Below are 21,468 nucleotides of genomic sequence, written 5' to 3'. Positions count from 1 at the left end.
GCAGAGTCACTCCCATGGACTCTGTTCACAGCCCTGACCCCACTTTGCTCTGCACCAGCCAGCAACTCTGGGACAAGCTGAGCCCTGGCCACTAGACAGCAAGCTATTTCACAGAAGCCTGGCAGGTGTTTGTCCAACCTGTTCGTGAAACCCTCCAGTGATGGGGATTCCACAACCTCCCTTGGAAGCCTGTTCCAGAGCTTAACTACCCTGAGAGTGAGAAAGTTCTTCCTAATATCTAACCTACATCTCCCTTGCTGATTCCATCTTGTCCTACCCTCAGTGAACACAGAACAATTGATCATCGTCCTCTTTATAGGTTCCCTTATCGTATTGGAAGACTTATCAGGTCCCCCCTCGGTCTGCTCTTCTCATGACTGAACATGCCCAGTCCTCTCAAGGTCAGATTTTCCAAACCTTTTATCATTTCTGCTGCTCCTCTTTGGACTCTCTCCAATTTATCCCCATCTTACCTGAAGCATGCCCCCCAGAACAGGGCACAATAGTGCAGCTGAGCCCTCACCAATGTCCAGTAGAGCGGGACAGTTCCCTTCCACGACACTCCCACTAATACACCCCAGAATTATATTGGCATGTTTTGCAACAGCATCACCTTGTTGACTCATTTTCAATTTGTGATCCACTGTATCCTCCAGACCACCAGGCCAATGGGAGCTGCTCCAGGCCAAAACAGCAAAACAGCCAAAACAGATCGAGAGCTGAGTTTACCCAGCAGCCCTCTCCGCCATTTCATCCCAGAGCTGAATGTCCCCAGATACTGGGGCGTTCCAAGCCTAGATCCACATATTGAATCTAAACCCCCCTCCAGAACAAAGGAAAACTCCTTCCCTTTTACCCTTGCCTCCCCAGTTCTTTTTAACTTGGGTAGGTGCAGGGAGGGGGCATGCTCTGCTACAGGATTTGTCCCCCTTTGTGCGTGTGTGTGTGTGCCATTCCCCTCCCCACCCCTACACAAAACAAAACAATCTCTGCAATTAAACCTGCTCCTCCCCAGGGAGGCTTCCCTCAATTCTGCCTCTGTCTCCCCTTTCCAAGAGAAGAATCTGGGGCTCAGTCTGACCCTCTTTAGATATTAAATTAACTCCACTTGATCCTTGCTGCATCTCTCTGCCAAGAGTCGAGCTTGTCACTGGCTGGGAGGCAGACTGGAGCTCCAGTTTTACAGCGGGGGATGGCCCCTCCCAGAGGGATTTATGCAAACTAGGGGGTGGAGTTAGTACAAGTGCAGCTCCAGACACACTACAAGGACCCTGCGTGGGTGGGTGTGTCTGTCTCACATTATATCTTCTTTCCTCCTCCCCTGCCTCCTAATAGTAGTTATCGCTGTCATGTGTTTTTCATTCACATTCAGGCCCTAATGAAACCCTAGTTTATACAGGATTGCTGAGCAGTGTACCAAAGACAACTCTGTCTTTATTTACTACAGCTCTTGCCTAGCACAGAACCCTACCTAGAGAAACAAGCCCATCTTGGCAGAGGATGGGTGGAAGGAGAAAGAGACTTTAAACAAAGGACCGGAGAGCTGGCAAAAGCCGCCTGGCTGTGTCTTGGGGGTGTCGCAAGGAACTACCCTGGCCCTGGGGTTACCACCAGCAGAAACTCGGAGAAAGGAGAAGAGTAGCTCCCAGGGGCAGAACATCAATCAGCCAGTGCCTCTACAAAATCCCTTGGAAGAGGATGCAAGCAACACCACTCAGCCCTCCATCTGCTTTAAAGCTGCAGGCCAGCATGTAATCACTTGCCTCTCACTGTGAGTAAGAAACAAGGAGCCACCTTCACCCTAATGTGAGCTGGTGCAAACTCCCGCAGAGCGGGTGGACTCCTGGCACTCTGACCTTGCCCTGAGTTGTTTAGAAGGATATTACTTCCTTCCAGCGTTCATTGGACCCTGCACCAACCACTCTGCTCCTGTGTACCAGGGGAGGCCCATTAAATGGGAAGGAAAGTGGCTGGGACCCCAGATGCAGGTTTGTCTGTCTATCCCCTCCTGCAGAAGCTGTGACGTTTCCCGGAGAGCAGAGCTAGCAAGCCCACAGCTAGTGTGTCCCACAGTAAGATTTGCAGCGGTCGTCCATGGAAAGCAGAGTTGAATCAAGCTGGCATTGCACCTTATCAACTAAAGCATCTGGTAATGGGATTAAATTAACTAAGGGTAAATTCTGGGAACAATTTGTTAACTAATCTCTGATAGAGCCTGTGGGATTCATGATCCCCAAGCGGTGGAGGCAAACACAGACTTCTTAGGGGTGAAGAAGTTACAGGGGAAATCCTTCATTGGTGCCTATATACTGGCAGCCCTAGTCACTAGCTGGGAATAGACAATCCGCCACCCCCAGCTGAGTTTTCTGTCCCTTTCGCCAGGGCTCAGTTTATTGTCTTCACAAACAAGACAGATATGCACAAAGTAACACAAAGTCTGGCTGGGGTCCTCTGGCAGCTACCAGGCAGGGCCTCCAAAGGGTCAGTCTGCCTGCCGGCAGCCTGCTCTGGTTACATGACACTTCTCTCCCAGTTTTCCCCCCTTATATTGCCCAGCTGAGTGCACGGGCCATCATGCTGTGCTGGTCAGCCCATTCCCAGCCGCTGCCCCATGGGCTTGTCTCCACCCTGCTCCCCACAACCAGCCCAGGCTATGAAAGGGGCAGATCACCCTGGGAGAGCACCCCAGAGTTAGACTAGCTAATAGCTGGATAGCATTTCCTTTTACAGGCTCTTCACCACTCTCCTCTTGGGCTTGGTTCTCCAGCCAGCTTTCTGCATGGGGGAAGATGGGTTTTTCCCACACCTAATCTCTGTGATTCTAGGAAACCCTACAATTCCTTCCTTAGCTATAGTCTCACCAGTGGATATTTAAGGCAGGGTTCCTGCTGTGAGGGCTCACAGGTCTCATACCTGGGTCTATGGGTCCCCAGACCATCCTCAGACTGCAGCCATCACCTGGTAGCTTACTGGTACTAGCCTAGCATGTGGGCTGGTGGATCGTAGCTCACCATGGGCACCACCCACAAAGCTCCCAGTTGGAGAAGTCTGGCCTCTCCGATTGTCTCAGATTCATTATTTAAGCCAGGAGACAGCACAAGAAGTTGTCAGAGCACCCTGGTCTGTATCACTTGCAAGGCAAGATTATGGCTTCTCTTGGGGACGTTTATATTGAATCAGAGCAATAAGGGACCAACGCATGTCTGACTTAGCCAACCTGTTGTCCATCTGCAATGTTTGCACTCCGCGTAGTGGACGCTGCTCTTTGTATTTCATATTTCAACTTCTCCTCTTTTTTATTTCCCATTCCCAGGTTTCATAGTCCTTTAACGTCTCTCTCTCTGTCGTTTCCTTCCTCTGGCTAAAGAATACATACTGAGGAGAGGAGCACCCATTTCCCTACCAGAAAGCCATGGAGGGAACAGCTAGGTTAACTGTTTGTTGGATGGTTTGGTTTCCTTCACATTATTTGATATGCCTGCAGTCCTCCTTGCTGCTCTCTTCTGTTATTTAGTATCGCAACAAGCGGGGATCAATCACAACTCTACAGCTATCTCTGTGCTGCATGCTCCAGGGTTGCTCAGGAATCACCCTCGTGGGAATTTAACCCTCCAGGATTGTACCTCTCCTATGGACAGAGGACTTCCATCTCTATGCCTGTCAAGAGACCACCTTTCCACAACACCAAGGGCTGCACCTGGTGAGCGGTTGAGCACCTCTGCTGAGCTGCCAAGTGACCGCTGCTCATCCAGTGACACTCTGTAGTTGCCTGGCACCTTGCATGATCAGGCAGTCTATTCACCAAAAAACGTATTAGTGCAAAACCCCACCATGCTGTTACAGAGCCCACTTTGGGCTGAAGTCGGGCGCTAGGGGTTTTAGTGGCCCACACAGTGGGCCAGATCCTTAGCTGGTGTTCGTTGGTGTTGCTTCATTGACTTCCCTGGTGTTTTGTTGTTCCAACGTGTATTCTTCCTTGAAAGAGACATCCTGCTGTCTTGTACTACACAGGTCATGCAGAGGGGATGTCTCTCAAGTGTATTATATAGATTAGAGTGTAATTTAGACTCTGGAAATCTTCAGCTCATTGGCTTGGACTATAGTTGGGTATTTTCATTGCCTCAAAGAGGAGTCACGAAGTCAATGCATCCCTTAGGAATTTTTTTGCCACTAACTGTTAATGACTGTACAGTAAGAGCTGAAAACATAGCCAAGGTGCATCAGCAACATATCTTGCTACTCCAGCAGACTCTTGCTTTCCCTGGGCTAAAATTGGCCTCAATTAAAACAGTATTTGGTCCTGCGAGCAAGCTGCTCAATACCAATGCTGTTGCAGAAGCTGAGAGACTGTGAACTTTCTCAGCAGCGTGCACACTTCAAAATCTATCCACAATGGGATCGCAACACTCACCTGCGTTCCTCTGTCACTTTGTAATTAGCACAACACGACCGAGGCTTTGGTTAGATCATGCTGTCCTTGCCTTCCCCTCCCCACGTCAGCAGGAGGCGGCCAAGTGTGCTACAGGGAGAGGCTGAACAGAACCAGATTAAGGCACAAGCTCCATAGACCGGTGCCTGGGGCTTTGATTCTCTCAAGGCGAGGGTGCACACCGGCTTGGAGCATTTTTGGCATTTTTACATCTTGCTTTGTGGAGCACACAGAAGTGTTGGGCTGGTGGCTGGGTGCAGCATTTCAATGTAATTTGCCACTGTCACTTTCACACGGACGCATTGTTCGGAGCTGGGCAGCGTGAGGCCAGACTCTTCTCTAGCTTGACTAACTGCCTGTCTCAGGGCTCTGGGGAGGGGCTTGGGGAGCCCTGGCTCCCGGCCGTGGCAAGGAATGGCCCACCCCCTATAGAGGGTAGTCCCTTCCCTTGATACATGAGTGCAAGCTTACCACCTGCTTTTAGCCAACATGCAAGTGAAATGCGCGTTCAGATGGTCATGGGAAGCAAACAGACCTGGCTGAGGCTACTTCATCTTTGCACTTTTAGTGACCCCGTACGGGGATTTTCTTTGGCTGACTATGTCCAGCTTTTAGAATACCGCCTCCCTCCCTCCAGGGGCTTGGGAGGGCTCACTGAGCTGGAAGGTGCCACTCAAGTGCTAGATGTGAGGCGCATGCAGTGCCTGGAACCAGGGGGCACCCTCCAGGTGCTACCACAGTACAAACACTAGGGTGAAAAGAGGATGAAGCAAAGGGTCTGATATAAACATGGGTCTGTGCCCAGGGGAAACATTTTGCCATAGAAGGATACAGTTTGAAGGCCAGATCCTCCAGCACACTGGGGCACATTGGAGCAGCTGATCCAGATCAGGGCCTGCATTGGATACTCCCTCCATTACACACAATAAGGGTACGGAACCCCAAGGGTAAAATCACCCAATCCTGGGAGGCGCCGAGCACTCGGCCCTTCACGCCTTCAGGTCTCATCTTAGCTAACAGGGTGCTCCTGCTCTCATTCGATAGAGGAACAACACAAGAGGAGGAAGCTAAAAGATACGTTTGTGCAGAGCAGCCATAGCCAGGGTGCTCTGCATTTAATGGCTGCTCATGTAGTCACCAGACTTAAGGCGCTTCCTGCACAATTCACGCTTTGAAAAGGCGTTTAGCGGACGGAGCAAGGGTGAGCTGGGAGTCCGGACTCCTGGGTTCTATTCCCAGCTCTGCAAAGTAAGTGGGAGTTCCAGTGACTTAAAGCAAGTGGAGAACTAACTAGAAGTCCACTTATTAATAAGGATAAGTGCAGGGTCCTGCACTTAGGACGGAAGAACCCAATGCACAGCTACAGACTGGGGACCGAATGGCTAGGCAGCAGTTCTGCGGAAAAGGACCTAGGGGTGACAGTGGACGAGAAGCTGGATATGAGTCAGCAGTGTGCCCTTGTTGCCAAGAAGGCCAATGGCATTTTGGGATGTATAAGTAGGGGCATAGCGAGCAGATCGAGGGACGTGATCGTTCCCCTCTATTCGACGTTGGTGAGGCCTCATCTGGAGTACTGTGTCCAGTTTTGGGCCCCACACTTCAAGAAGGATGTGGATAAATTGGAGAGAGTCCAGCGAAGGGCAACAAAAATGATTAGGGGTCTGGAACACATGAGTTATGAGGAGAGGCTGAGGGAGCTGGGATTGTTTAGCCTGCAGAAGAGAAGAATGAGGGGGGATTTGATAGCTGCTTTCAACTACCTGAAAGGGGGTTCCATAGAGGATGGCTCTAGACTGTTCTCAATGGTAGCAGATGACAGAACAAGGAGTAATGGTCTCAAGTTGCAGTGGGGGAGGTTTAGATTGGATATTAGGAAAAACTTTTTCACTAAGAGGGTGGTGAAACACTGGAATGCGTTACCTAGGGAGGTGGTAGAATCTCCTTCCTTAGAGGTTTTTAAGGTCAGGCTTGACAAAGCCCTGGCTGGGATGATTTAACTGGGATTTGGTCCTGCTTCGAGCAGGGGGTTGGACTAGATGACCTTCTGGGGTCCCTTCCAACCCTGATATTCTATGATTCTATGACTCCTGGGTTCTATTCCTGGCTTGGGAGGGGAAGGGTGTCCAGTGGTTAAAGCAGCAGGTGACTGGCACTCAAAACTCCAACATTCTACTTGATGAAACACTCTGGCATGTGCTGTGCAGGAGGTCAAACTAGATGATCATAATGGACCCTTCTGTCTTTAACCCCTGTGGGGAAAGTGATGTTTTGCACAGGAACTGCCTGGCCAGATCTTAGAGAATAAACGTTTTCAAATATCTCACACTTCGGTGTTGCTGGGATGATCTGCCAAAGTATAACCCACTGCCCAACCCAGAGTTATAAATAATACTAGATCTGTGTATAAAGCCACATCACTTGTATAATAACTGAACTGAATCCGGTTTTGGATTAATTCTAATCTCTTCTAACACACGTACCATCCCATTTCATCCTCCCCTGGCATTAATATGATGAGCAACATTTGGCAACTGGCAGAATTCAAACTAAAAAAAATACGATAGCAAGGAAAGTAGACAAGCAAAAGCATCCTGTGGTATCTTCCACTGGCAGTGGTGTAGGTTTGTCAGCATTGTCAGCAGGAACCACCCGAGATCTGAAAGTTAACTGGCTCCCTCAGCAGATGTCTTCCATTGCTGGCTGCTTTTAACCTAGTTTAAGAGTTTCAGAAATAAAATCTCTCTGTGTGTCGCTTTCATGCTCAGCAATGTGTTCACCTGTTCAGCGGCTTCCAGCAACGTAGGCCACATCACCAAAGTCCCCCTCTGGACAGACCAGCCGAGGCACTAGGAGATGCAGAGGGGCATTGCCCTGGAAAAAACAAAGAGCAGTGACGCTTCTGAGGTTTTTTTTTTCTACACTGGAACCAAATCGCATGGTGTCAAGGTTCCTTCCCCACTCTGAACTCTAGGGTACAGATGTGGGGACCTGCATGAAAACCTCCTAAGCTTACTTTCAGCAGCTTAGGTTAAAACTTCCCCAAGGTACAAATTAATTTTATCCTTTGCCCCTGGATCCACTACCACCACCAAACTTTAACTGGGTTTACTGGGAAACGTAGTTTGGACACATCTTTCCCCCCAAAATCCTCCCAACCCTTGCACCCCACTTCCTGGGGAAGGTTTGGTAAAAATCCTCACCAATTTGCATAGGTGACCACAGACCCAAACCCTTGCATCTTAGAACAATGAAAAAACATTCAGTTTTCTTACAAGAAGACTTTTAATAGAAGTAAAGGAATCACCTCTATAAAATCAGGATGGTAGATACCTTACAGGGTAATTAGATTCAAAACATAGAGAATCCCTCTAGGCAAAACCTTAAGTTACAAAAAAGACACACAGACAGGAATAGTCATTTTATTCAGCACAGTTCTTTTCTCATACATTTAAAGAAATCATAATCTAACACATACCTAGCTAGATTACTTACTAAAGTTCTAAGACTCCATTCCTGTTCTATCCCCGGCAAAAGCAGCATACAGACAGACCCAGACCCTTTGTGTCTCTCCCTCCTCCCAGCTTTTGAAAGTATCTTGTCTCCTCATTGGTCATTTTGGTCAGGTGCCAGTGAGGTTACCTTTAGCTTCTTAACCCTTTACAGGTGAGAGGAGTTTTCCTCTGGCCAGGAGGGATTTTAAAGGGGTTTACCCTTCCCTTTATATTTATGATACATGGTGAGGCTTTAAATGAAATAACTCTCCCCGCACCACGGTCAACTTCATTTCCAGAACTGACGGGACAGACAGGCTGTCAGCAGGACAGAGAGCCACCTTCTCTTTTCTCCTCCTGCTCCCCATTTTTTGTTTGCTTGTGTTTGATGAGGTTATTTTATTTATTGCTGCTTTACTCTTCATTGCTTTATTCATACTCGTCAGATTTGGTGCCAGGTTCTTTTAGGCCATTGAGGAAAATGTTTTCTTAGAAACACACACTATTTAAAAATCCACAGTTGCCACTGACTGAAATTCACTGTATTCAATATGCTGCATTACTATGGCTTATATGAATGTACAGCAGCTCTGTAAAAGTAAAAACGCACTGCAATTTCAGCTATTGACGAATCTCCTTTCATTACCAGCGGCTAAGGGTCTATGACCCAGAGCTAAGCAGTTTAGATTCCATGCGGTAGAGGGCATACACACACACAGTTTAGTCTCTACCCTCTTGCATTACACTGGGTTTGGTCAGCTTGCACCTAGTCACACACCGACAGGAGCAGTAACCCAACATAACCTAGCCTGAAGAGTAAAACCAAAGGCAGTATTTTAAAATGCTCTTTCATTCAGGGTGGAAGATGAGAGCAGGTGATAAACTGCCTCTGTTATAACCGTGCAGGTTCCACACCCTTTGGTCCCCAGTTGCCCCAACAAGCTCATGAAGAGCGAATACAAGACATGCGGGCACAAGAGGTTCAGGAAGAAACACTCCAGGGGGTCATTTGGATGATGCTTTCCCGAGGGCACAGTGCAGGGACAAGGACAGCAGCTCCCGCAACCAAAGGTTGTCTATGGCTTCTGGCCTCCCCGGTGTCAGTTCAAGGCGCTCTGAGACCACTGCAAGCATCCACGCCCCAGGAGATGACAGACAGGCCAACACAGCGGTAGCATCCTACCTCGAAAGCCTTTCACACACAGCAGCAAGGCCATACTGCTCTCCCAGCCAGGGGGGTCGGTGTCGCCGGCCCCCGCTGCCGTCGCTCTATGTGTGAAATGGGGACAATCAGACTTGCCAGGAATCAGGCCACAAGTGACTTGCCAAGAGCTGCACATGGACTCAGTATCACAAGTAGGTTTAGAACTCAGGAGTTCCTGGCCCAAATCCTGTGCTCAGGCCACTACCTCACCCTGTGCACAAGAAGAATTCCCTCTATGATACAACTGCATCCCTTGGCTCACGGATTTACCTTCTTTCACCCATGCACCTATATGGGAGGCACGATTTAGGGATCTACTTTTGGAAAAACAGTCAGAGTCTCGTCAAAGATTTGTATTTTTGTTGCCCAGTTTTGTTATCTACTGAACTGTTTTCCCCAGCAGACTTCTTTTTGTGCCTGATTTGTGCAGCGCTCACAGGCTACATTCCTCCAAAACCGACCTTTTCACATTAACATTGACCCCTTCCGTTTGTATTACGCCTGTGCTGGGATTCCCTCTGAGACCTTTTCTACTCGGCTTATCCAGAACACCTGGTCCAGTCTGGGGAGAGCTTCATCCAGTTCTCTGGGATCCCAAACACTCAGTTTGACTCTGGCTTTTGTCACTCAGGTTCCTTTATTTGGCATGCAGCAAAGCTGTGCTGAGCTGATCAGACTCAAGCATAGGGGGTGGGTATAGGACGCACATCCAATGTTACACAGACAACCTCTTCCTTTCTATACAGTCACACATGGCATTGCATTTGCTATACATTAAATCACACATTTTTGGCTTGGCTTGGTTACTTTGCAGGAACCAATCCCTGTACAGCACGCTCTGTCTGTGTGCTGTTCACTGGAACCTGATCTTTATATTCCAGATTTATCTTGTCCATAGTCCCAAGTATTGAGGTGCTGCTGTTATCTGAGCTACCTCAGACATCCTGGCTCCAGCATACTGTTTGTCAAGCCCCTATTTACAACTTAATGTTTCATTCACCTTCCCAATTACACCACTAAGAAAGGAGGCAAGCCAGGCCTATCGCCTGTCACCCAACGATCCCATAGGCTGGGTATGCACCTCAGCCGATGGAAGCCAAAGAGAGTCTTTCCACTGACTTCAGTGGGCTTCAAAAACCATCAGTGAGTTTAGCCTCAACACCCTGTGAGGGAGGACAATATAATAAATCCTAACTGTACAGCTCGGGAAACTGAGGCATGGAAGGGTTCAATGAGTCGCATACAGTCATCCAGGATAGGCTGACATTGCAGTTAAACACCTGCAGCTGACCGAGTCAGCTGCCTCAGGCTGCTTGGCTATCAAACTGCAGTGTAGAGTTTGGGCTCAGGCTAGAACCTGAGCTCAGGGACCCTCCCCTCTCTGCCCCGCAAGACACCACTTGCTCTGTGAGGGCAACGGGAACTTTGTCATCATCAACTTCGATGGTAGCAGGTTCATGTCCTCTGCATATAAAGAAAGCCTTCATCGGGGGTGCCGAGCCAGAGCCCTTCCCAGTCACTAACACTCACTGTGTACAGAGAACACCTCGCTCCAGTCCCTGTTTCTCTAGTTTACCCCCCACTCCAACCAACCTGCATTTGCAGTTGTCATCTTAAATCAAAACATAACTGATCCATCTTAAGACACAAAACTGGTTGTTGACATGCTGTTGGGTAGGAAACAGCAAAATGCCCCTGAGTCTGATCTGTTCCGTTTCTGAATATGTAAAAACTTCCCACACTGAATGTTAATTCTGCTGCACAAACCCAAAGAAATCCACCAGAGGGTAGCAAAGCATTTTGAAAGTAGCAAACGGAGGCCCAGACAACACCTTTGCATCAATTCACATCTCGTTAGTATTCAAATACTTTCCATTTGCTTTGTCAATTCCCCTGACAAAAGAATTTGTATTTATTTATTTTTATTGGGATGCAGATTTGACTCTTTTGCAGACTAGGGGAATTTATATTTAATGTAATCCCATGCCCCATTCTCTGGGAAAGTCTTAGGAAGAAGGTTGCTTCCCTCTCCTTTGAATCAAATTTCTTGAATCAATGTCTATATCACAATTAAAGACCCCCTGGCCCCCTCCCCCTGCAATCCCGCCATGATGCAGTGTGTGATTGTCACTATAACAGTGTGGCGAGCAAGCCTGGCTAAACTGGTCTCTGTTTCAGTGAACTGGCTGCATTACTGTAACTTGCTAGGTAAGGAGCCATAGGGTTACGCAGATGGTCCAACATTCAAACAGCATTGTTAACATCTCCTGGGCCATGCTCAGGGTCATGGCTTCACCCTGCCTTCTGCCCACTTTCAGGCTAGGACACTCACAAATATTTTACGTTTCTTTAACCCTTTCTGGCCTACCCCCACCCTCCCATCTCCCTTATACGGTATCAAGATGCCAATCCCTACGGCACTGGAACGGTTCAGCTCTGAGTGCATTGACAAGCCCAGGGGTCCAGTCTCAGAGCAATCTGGCTCAGGTGGGGTCAAGCCCCCAAAGCAGCTTCACGCCAACCCCCCTCCTGGCCCCACCCTTGAGTCCCTCCCTCTTCTGTTCTCCCGGACAAGCTTCCTGGCAGGAGTAATTGTGAAAACATCCATTTTTAAGACTTACAGAATGTTCTTTGAGTGTCAAGTTTAAACCATGACTATTTGTGCAAGAAATATAAGTGCTACACTCATCCAATCAGGGGAAAACAAACACACCATGTGACTGATGTGTCGAATCCAAAAAGAGCTTGAAATTCAAACATCAGCCTCTATGCATGCAGTGTGCATGAAGCAGGAACAGCTGCTGAATATTTCAGCAAATGATTTCCAATCATGAATAAAGCCGTGGAAATTGTGATGTGTTAATGAGCAACCCACAGAGAGGTGAAATCCATCAGCTGTATTGTTCACTACAAATCATTCACCTCGCGGCACCTGCAGAGTTGGCAATTCCTTTCTCATCGACAAGCACTAGGACCCCTCTGGGCACCCAGAACTGAACTTCTTTCACTTCTACCATTTCAAGAAATGCAAGTAAACCTTGCCCCTTGGATGGACCTGGCACAATAACTGCCGTTACCACAGTGAGTTCATTGCCAGGGTGAAGACATCTTGTGAAACTAGTTTCAGGGCTTTCATATGGACACAGATGGGAAGTTTGTTCTTCCTACAAACATCTCGTCTGTGAAATGTGCCCAAAACGAGAATACTGGCTCCTAGGCCTGCTCTCCCAAACAGCACGCTCCGTGGGATGCTGAAGAAGATTGGCAGGAGGCAAAGGGAGGCGGTGGATGGGCTCTAGCAAACCAACGCCAGGTTAAAAAGAAGAGCTTCCGTGGCTGTCAGGTCAGTTCACTCTCTTCTATGGATGGAAGGCGTTCAACCCCATGAAGGGCTGGAGGGGTGGCATAGCCACAGCCCCACCCTAGGGTGCAACTATGCACCTAGACAGCACCAGTAGGAGCACAGATTCTTCACGACTCTTGGGGAAGGTGCAGTGTCCCTGCACCTCTTGGCCCAGCCAGTTCCACAGCCCATCTCTCCATTATAGACAGCTAACGTGAATCAAAGACCAGACCCCCAGTGTTCCCTAGAGACAAATTACAAAGCTGGAATTTCTTGGAATTTAAACATTCAGGGCAAGATTTTCAAAAGGGTCTAGTGATTTGGGGAGCCTCAGTTTCTGGGTGTCCAACTTAAGACATCTTAAAGGGGTAGATTTTCAGAAAGTGCTGAGTGGACACCCCCTCACCCCAAAAATCAGGACCCCAAACTCACATCACTTTTGAATATCTTGGCTTTACCATAAATTGTGTGTGTGTGTATGCGCATGTGTGTATGTGCATGTACGTACACTAGGGTTGTCAACTTTCTAGTCACACAAAACCAAACTCCTAGCCCCGCCCCTTCCCCGAGGCCCTGCCCCTACCCCACCCCCTTCCCTGAGGCCCCGCCCACTACATTCCCCCTCCCTCGCTCACTTTCATTGGGCTGGGGCAGGGGTTTGGGAGGGGGTGAGGGTTCTAACTAGGGGTGTGGGCTCCAGGTGGGGCCAGAAATGAGGGGTTCGGAGGGTGGGAGGAGGCTCCGGGCTGGGGCAGGGAATTGGGCTGTGGGAGGGGGTGAGGTCTCCGGCTGGGGGCGCAGACTCTGGGGTGAGGCTGGGGATGAGGGGTTTGGGGTACAGGAGGGGTCTCCAAGCTGGGGGGTGGTGCCGAGAGATTCAGAGTGCAGGATGGGGCTGCAGTTTGAGACGGGGGTTGGGGTGCAGGAAGGGGTGAGGGCGTTGGGCTGGGGGTGTTGGCTCAGGGGTGGGGCCAGGGATGAGGGGTTCAGGGTGTGGGAGGGGGCTCTGGGCTGGGGCAGGGGGTTGGGATGCAGGGAGGTTGAGGGCTCTGGGCTGGGGTTGCGGGCTCTGGGGTGGGGCCAGGGATGAGGGGTTTGGGGTGCAGAAGGATGTTCCAAGTTTGGGGGGGAGTGTTCCCTGGTGGCGTGTTCTCACTCCCCTGGCTTGTGGGATCTGGGGATGCTGTGTAGCCGGCACATCTTGGAGGAGGAAGTTCCCTGGGTTACTTACTAGCAACCTTTCTGACTGATTAAGGAAGGATGTAGAAGGGGTCCAACTGCTCTCCATGGCTAGAACGATAGTCACTAGGATGGTGCCGGCAGAGAGATGGATAAATTGGAGGCTCATGACTGGTCCCATGGGGATGTGGAAAACCCTTAGGATGAAGGGAGAGACGATGTCAGATTCACACAGTTTCCACCTCCCCCCCCCACCCCACTCGCCCCCAGCTGCACCTGTCACTTCTGAATGTCATTTTTGAGAGAAAGGATAAAATTTCTGGAGGAGGAGTCGACTCAGAACTAGACAAGCCGCCTCCTTCAGTAACTTGCCTAAGCAGTGTGCAAGGCCAGGACAATAAGACCATGTCAGGCCATAATTAAAACTTCTGAGTAGTTCCTGCTCCTCCCTGAAAATCTTTTCTCTGACATTCAAAAACAATTAATATAATGGCCTTCCCCACCCCGACATGTCTGTGCAAACCTAGAATTACAGCTCTCTGCTGGGAGGGAGTGCGGCTAATGGTTAAGGCTGGGAACTCAGAGTCAAGTCAGAAGTTTTGGCTTCTGTGCCCAACGTCACTACTGCTGACTCAAGGTGTGACCTTGGCCAAGTCACTGAAGGAGTGGGTAGGGGTCAGAAAAGGACTTGTGTAAAAATAGCACCTTCTTTCTTGACAGATCTGCTGCCTGGGTGAAATTCAGCCCTGTGCAAAGGCTCAAAAGAAAAAAGTCTTTGCACCATTGGAGGTCCCATTTAAGTTCTCAAAATAGAGTTTTAATAGCACTTCAGTGGTACCCAGAGTTCATGCTGGCCCTCTGCAGAGGGGCAAATGCCCTGAGAACAGTCAGAGTCGCAACTGCTCACTTGAGATAAAAATACCCTTCAGTGTGTGCTTTTCTGGTTTTCTTTTTCTTTCTTTTTACTCCTTTTAGCAGTGCAGAGCCAACTGGGCTAATCAATAGTTGGCAAGAGTTAAAGCAACAAAAACAAAATTAGATGGGTAAGTGAGTGTAGGAAAGGACAGCAAAATAAAGAAATAAGAAAAGGCAGAGAATAAAACTGAATGTAAACAAAAATGAAAGGGGTGGCAGTTAATGAAGTTAGTAAATTTCTATGAAAAATGAATAGGCGAGAGCAATTATTTAAAATGTAAGCAAAGGCTAATAAAAAACCCCACCATTAGCTTCAGTGAGACTCCACACAGGAAGGAGACCACCTGGATGGATCCAACTTCAGGATCAGAGCCTAAAAAGCAGCACAAAGAAAGGGGGGAAGAAATCCCCAATTGATAAGAAATTACTGTAACTAAGACCATATGTCTGACATTTCCCAGTCCACCTTGCTGGCCATTTGTATCCCTGTCGTAAACATAAAGGGAAGGGTAAACACCTTTAAAATCCCTCCTGGCCAGAGGAAAAACCCTCTCACCTGTAAAGGGTTAAGAAGCTAGGGTAACCTCGCTGGCACCTGACTAAAATGACCAATGAGGAGACAAGATACTTTCAAAAGCTGGAGGGGGGGGGGGAGAAACAAAGCCTCCCTTTCTGTCTGTGTGACGCTTTTGCCGGGGACAGAACAGGAATGGAGTCTTAGAATTTAGTAAGTAATCTAGCTAGAGACCCGTTAGATTCTGTTTGTTCAAATGGCTGAGAAAACAAGCTGTGCTGAATGGAATGGATATTCCTGTTTTTGTGTCTTTTTGTAACTTAAGGTTTTGCCTAGAGGGATTCTCTATGTTTTGAATCTGATTATCCTGTAAGGTATTTACCATCCTGATTTTACAGAGGTGATTCTTTTACTTTTTCTTCAATTAAAATTCTTCTTTTAAGAACCTGATTGCATTTTCATTGTTCTAAAGATCCAAGGGTTTGGGTCTGTGGTCACCTATGCAAATTGGTGAGAATTTTTATCAAGCCTTCCCCAGGAAAGGGGGTGTAGGGTTTGGGAGGAGTGGGGGGAGGGGAGGGCAAAGACATTTCCAAGCGGGCTCTTTCCCTGTTATATATTTGTTAGACGCTCGGTGATGGCAGCAATAAAGTCCAAGGGCAAAAGGTAAAATAGTTTGTATCTTAGGGAAATTTTAACCTAAGCTGGTAAAAATAAGCTTAGGAGGTTTCATGCAGGTCCCCACATCTGTACCCTAGAGTTCAGAGTGGGGAAGGAACCTTGACAATCCCAATCACTCCCTTTCTCTGGTGTCCGTCTTTCTACATCCCAACCCTTCAAACACTCACACACAGGGCTGCAATCCTGACTAAAGCCTTTGGATGCTCCTACCATACAAATAATCACTAGCAATCAGAGAGCGACCCAGGCATCATCAACTGTACTGAAAGAGCTCCACTTGGAGAATCTCTGGGCATGTCTACGCTGCCCCGCCGTTCAAACTACAGGGGCGTGAATAATGCAGCCCTCTTCAGACAGGGCTACATTAGTGCAAACTCAGGATGTTTAAGTTTGTGTCCACACGAGGGAGTTACAGAGCAGCATTTTGGAGCACACCATTAGACACATCCCCTTAGTCCAAACCCTGGTGCGGCGTAGTTGTGCCCTTTATTACAAGCTGGAGAGAACCCAACTTGTCTCAGTCAAATACCGGATCGGGTAGCCAGACATGCTAGTTAGAGATGACATCTCTAAGCTAGGAAGCTGCTCAGATTCTACATGGAGAGCTGCTGGGAGACAATCAATGTGGAAAACTCAACTGGCCTTTTGAGACTCCACGTTCAGACAGACTCTTCTTCCCATTGGTCCAAAGACTTTATTCTCTTTGACCTTTAGATGGTCATTCAGTTCCCACGGTGTCCAGTCCTGCTGCCTTTCGTGTCTCAGATCCTCTCTGGTCACTGTGAATTACTCTTAGAAATACCATGGTAGCTTGGGACCTGTAGGGCAGCCCACTGCGATGGGGTATTTGGATTCTATTGCCACCTTCAGCCACTTGCGACCTCATCTCTAATGGGAATGATTCCTGATCTGCAGCCAAACCACACGATTCAGGCCATTAGGCCAGAATCTTCATCCAATGACTCTGCTCCTCAAAGAAGCCAGGTGCCAGACAGGAATCGCTGCCCTAGGGCGGTGTCCACATTTAGCAAGACACAGCTGCCTCAACCACCATTTCCCATGCCCCCCAGAGCTCTCCCAGCTCAGTTCCCTCCCAGTACCATGTCCCCCACCTCCCTCCTTTCCTACAACCCCCACTTTCCCCATGCTTCTTTGTACTTAGAATTAGGTTCAGTATCTGATGGGTATGGATTCCCAGAGATTCCTGAAAAGTGAAAAATTGCCCCCAAACTCCACTGTGTTTTTTCGGTTCCCTCTCAGGATTATGATGTGCACAATATGGGAGTTTGAGCACTGACCCTAAGGCACCTGCGCTGCAGATGAACTGTGGTGCCAATATCAGCCTGTCGTTACTAATACGCCAGTAACTGCCGTCACTTTCCAGCACTCTGCAGGCCAGCAGGAAGACGCAGCCCCTTCCCCAAAGACCTCGGCAGACTGGCACACCTCTTCACCGTTGGGTGGTTCTACGAGTGATGCCGAAGTCCATTTACATAGGCGTGCTGGAGTCACAGGGATTGCTGCTACAGTCACAGATCTGTCAATGTCTCAATCCCCAATGTAGCACTGAGACGCCACTTTTTCAAAAAATTAACTTTTCTCCCTTCCCCCCCCCACTGAAAAATAAGTGGGAAAACAGTAAAAAAAAAAAAGAGAGAGAGAGAGAGAGAGAGAATGGGAGCTATTTCCCCAACAAAAAAAACACATTTGTTCCAAAAAATGAAAAATATCAAATCGTTCAACGATGTTAAAAGCTCAAACCAGTGCAAGAAACAATTAAATGAAAAATGAGTAATTATTTTCTTTACATTTTTCAAAGAAAATAAAAAATACCTTTCTCAACCAGGTTAATTAAAAAAAAAAGGAACCCTCTTCTGTCCAAATCACTGAATTACCAGCTCTGTGAATTCAGTCTGATCCTCCATTACACTTCTTACAAATGAAAATCGCAGCCTTTCAGTCGCCAGGGTGCCACCTCACCTGGGAAATTCATTTTTCACCTCTCATAGAGGTAAAGACTCAATTTTGGACCCACCTTCTTTCTCAGTTGAGAGCCTACCTGCAACCCTCTCCTGGGACAGCAGGTAGATAGATTATGGCAGGGTATTGAAGATCAGTCACTGCAGGGAAAATGAAACGTCCTTACGATTACATGGTATCTGTAAACTCCTGACTCACGTGTCTTTTGGGGTTGTCAGGTTTGTGCATATTTTTAACAAAGATATAGATCATCATCACAAAAAAAGCAGCATTCAATTTACATCACCAATTTACCAGATGTTTTTAGCATGCAGCGATTCAAGCTCCCACAGTAAACTGACTCAGTAAGCATTCTTACACTGCTAGCACTCAGTGCATTCAGAAGATGATGGAGTGGGGAGTTCATAGCATAAGGAAGATCTCTGTGGTTCTTCTCACAGCATATTAAAAACCGACTGGCTATAAATCTAACTGCATCCTAGTCTAGGCTAGTTTCATGGCCCAAAAAGAGTTAAAAATCAAAAAGATAAACAACTGCATAAATGGTGACAAATAAATGAAAATTTTAACATGTTATGAACACCAAAGAGAAAATCGTATGATCACGTGACCCTCGAAAACAGGTCAACAATTTAACCTTCTGACTTCCTACTGTTAACAGAATCTTGACAGTATTTTACTTGCTGCGAAAGCATGGGATTTATAGTGTTATACACACACACACACACACACTGTGCTTCAGAAACATTTACACATCCAAAATGTGCAAGTGTCTGAACACCCCATGCCCACAACACACATGTGAGGACTTTACATGCAGCATCTGGGGTCTATCTGAAAATTTACTGCACATAAAAAATGCCTCAAAAGCCTCTTGATGCATACCTGGTCAGTGTGTCCACGTAATCCCCACCAAATGTTACTGGCTGCCTTCTTCCCCTCATCTCTCTTCCCCTGTCCCTTCTGTTTGTTTGAGCAATCTTATGCTTTTCAGGACAGTTATGCAGCACCTAGCACTGTGGGGCCCGGATCCCAATTGTGGCCTTTTTTTGTGCTACTATAGCCAAATATTTAATAAACAAACAATAATAACAATAAATAAAGAGGATCATGTAAGCACAACTGAACTGCTGAAACTTTTAAGATAGAGAAAGAAAATCTGTCAAGAAGAAATTAAATTTCATCCAATACTTCTCATGGCACATCTAAGGGCCTGTCCAAAGACCATTGATATTAATAGGTCTGGATCAGACCTGAGCGCCCTCAACTCAGTGGGACTTGTGGGCGATAGGCAAGATCAAACCCTTGGATAGGAAATTAGAGTTACAAAACTGGAAGGACGCTGATGCCACATCCTCAGCTGATGTTCCCCTTAAAAGACCCTTCAGAACAGCATGGGCTATGGCAACCTGTGCAAGTAAAACGCTCACCAGCCTAAGCGGCTGCACCCGTCTGACTCTGCTGGCTGTACCGAGGGGTTGGCAGAAAGGAAATGAGCTGTTCTGCTGTCCGCTCATTCGTTCAATGCAAACTGCCGGCTGCCCGGCCCCCCAGAGAAGAAATTTACACGCGAAAGATGATTGCAGATGTCCCTCAAACCCCAAGCATCAATTTGCAGCCAACCCTGTGCAAAGTGACCGTGCTGTGAGCGGGTGCCGCAGGCTGAGCTAACCGAGCTGCAGATTACACAGACGAGTAGGCCCGGCTGTCAAGAGATTGCAGCACTTGCAGCACAGCCTCACAAAGGCCGGTGCCTGGGACCGCACCACTGCTGCTGAGGCCAGTGAAGGGCAGAATTCAGAGGTTCAGCTCAGATGAGAACCTGGTATCGCTTGCTCAGCCAAACTACGTGAGCATCCACGGTCAGCAGCACTCGGTTCGAAGTCCCACAAGCGCAAGCAAAATTTCATGAGAGTCCTGTTCCTTCCAGGATGTTAATGCTTTAATGTTGCAGGCGCTGGTATTCATGCCGACCGTTCGGCATGTGTCTCCGATGGGTGAAATCCTGAAGCTCAATGACTCAAATGGATTTTTGCTTGAATTTCTGCTTGAGTAAGGATTCGGCTCAATATTTCTGCACACAAATTGAGCAGACAGACATCTTACTACCCATAAATCCTAGCTGCGGCGTACAAACCTATGTAAAATCCTGCCTGCAATTTTAGAGGCAGCTTTTGGTTTTATGCTATACAAATATTAGTTATAGAGTGGCTTGAAAATTTTCTGTCAAAATGGCTTTTCCTGCGGGAGAACGGTTTCAGCATGAAATGGAAACGTTTGTGAAATCAATCCCTTTTCTCTCAAAAAATTTAAAAGTTTAAAAAAATCAGGTCTTGGTTGAAAAACTACAAATTTTCAAAGAAAAGTAAAAAAAAAATGCTTTTTCATCAAAATTGTTTGCAGGGAGAAATATCATTTCCTAACTAGCTCTAATTATTTAGTGTATTTGAGCCAGGTCCTTCCCTCTTACCAAGTTCTTACACTAAGGGGAGCGGCTGCTGCTGCTTTGAGGCGGGAGAAAAAGTAACACGCACCTGCAGGGCCGTGTGCAGGAATTTAAATTTGACCACTTTTGGAGGGGCATGTTAGAGCAGCAGCCGGGGGCTGGGTCCGGTACCAGATCAGAGGCAGGGGACTGGAGTAGCCACCGGGGGCTGGGGCAGTCAGATGCTGGGGCTGGAGCAGAAATACATATTTTTTAGATGAATATTGGGGGTGCCCCTGCTTGTCCCCCCCTTGTGCACGCCCATGCACAGATGTGGTTCCCCTGGAGGCACGGCGCTGTGGCATCGGGAGCAGGAATCGTTAGTTAGATTATAGACTAACCAATTTATTTGAGCATAAGCTTTCGTGAGCTACAGCTCACTTCATCGGATGTATCAGATGAAGTGAGCTGTAGCTCACGAAAGCTTATGTTCAAATAAATTGGTTAGTCTCTAAGGTGCCACAAGTACTCCTTTTCTTTTTGCGAATACAGACTAACACGGCTGCTACTCTGAAACCTGTTAGTTAGACTGTATGCTCTTTGGGACAGACACCATCCTTGTTCCGTGTTTGTACAGTTCCAAGCACAAGTGGGAAGGGAAATGGCCCATTCCGGGCTCCCAGGTGCCAGCGCAATACAAATGATAAATGCCAACGGGGCGCTGGGAGCAGGGCATGCTCCTTGGTGGCCCTGCTATACCTTTACGCTGCTTTCCCCCCACCTCAGCTCCAAGCGTAGCTGGTGTGCTTGGAGTGAGAGGGCCACCGTCATTCCACTCCCAGGTGCCCAGAGGTAGGGGGTAGGCCGAGAGCAGCCTCCCTAGGGTGCAAGCAGCTAGGTTATATCTGCCTCCCATGGGGACAGAGGGAGGGAAGGGAGAGCCTTAGGAACACAAGAGAATCTCAGCTTTGGTCTTTAGCAGAAGTATTAAGTTTCTAGCCTCATTCCTTGCAAGGAGCCTTGAAAATGTATGTGCTACTAACTGATCGCTGGGGCTGGAAGCCTGGCACCAATTTCCCCTGGAGAGCAGGCAGGTATTCACAATCCCCTCTCAGGCCTGGGGAAACCACAGCCAAAGTCTCATGCCTTTTTAGGAAGACCCAGGATCAGTTCAAAGTGGCAGGGAGCAGGCCCCCCCTGGTTACCATAGGCCATCACACACAGGACGAGACAGCAGCCAGCATCGGGGCTGGCCGCAGTGAAACATGCTTAGTAGCTGGCGAGGCAGAATGGTGCAGCGGATGGAG

At 48.0% G+C, this 21,468-nt stretch overlaps 1 protein-coding gene across 1 annotated transcript in view; it reads right to left on the bottom strand.

Annotated features, from left to right (window-relative positions):
• Positions 1-21,468, bottom strand: part of FGF12 (fibroblast growth factor 12) — a 290,970-nt gene that overhangs the window by 194,552 nt on the left and 74,950 nt on the right. The gene's annotated exons all lie outside the window — the stretch shown is intronic.

The sequence above is a fragment of the Caretta caretta genome, chromosome 9 (assembly GCF_965140235.1).
Source record: "Caretta caretta isolate rCarCar2 chromosome 9, rCarCar1.hap1, whole genome shotgun sequence".
NCBI classification, from domain to species: Eukaryota; Metazoa; Chordata; order Testudines; family Cheloniidae; genus Caretta; species Caretta caretta.
The sequence above is the reverse complement of the archived record's forward strand: the minus strand, read 5'-3'. Positions and strand labels throughout refer to the sequence as shown.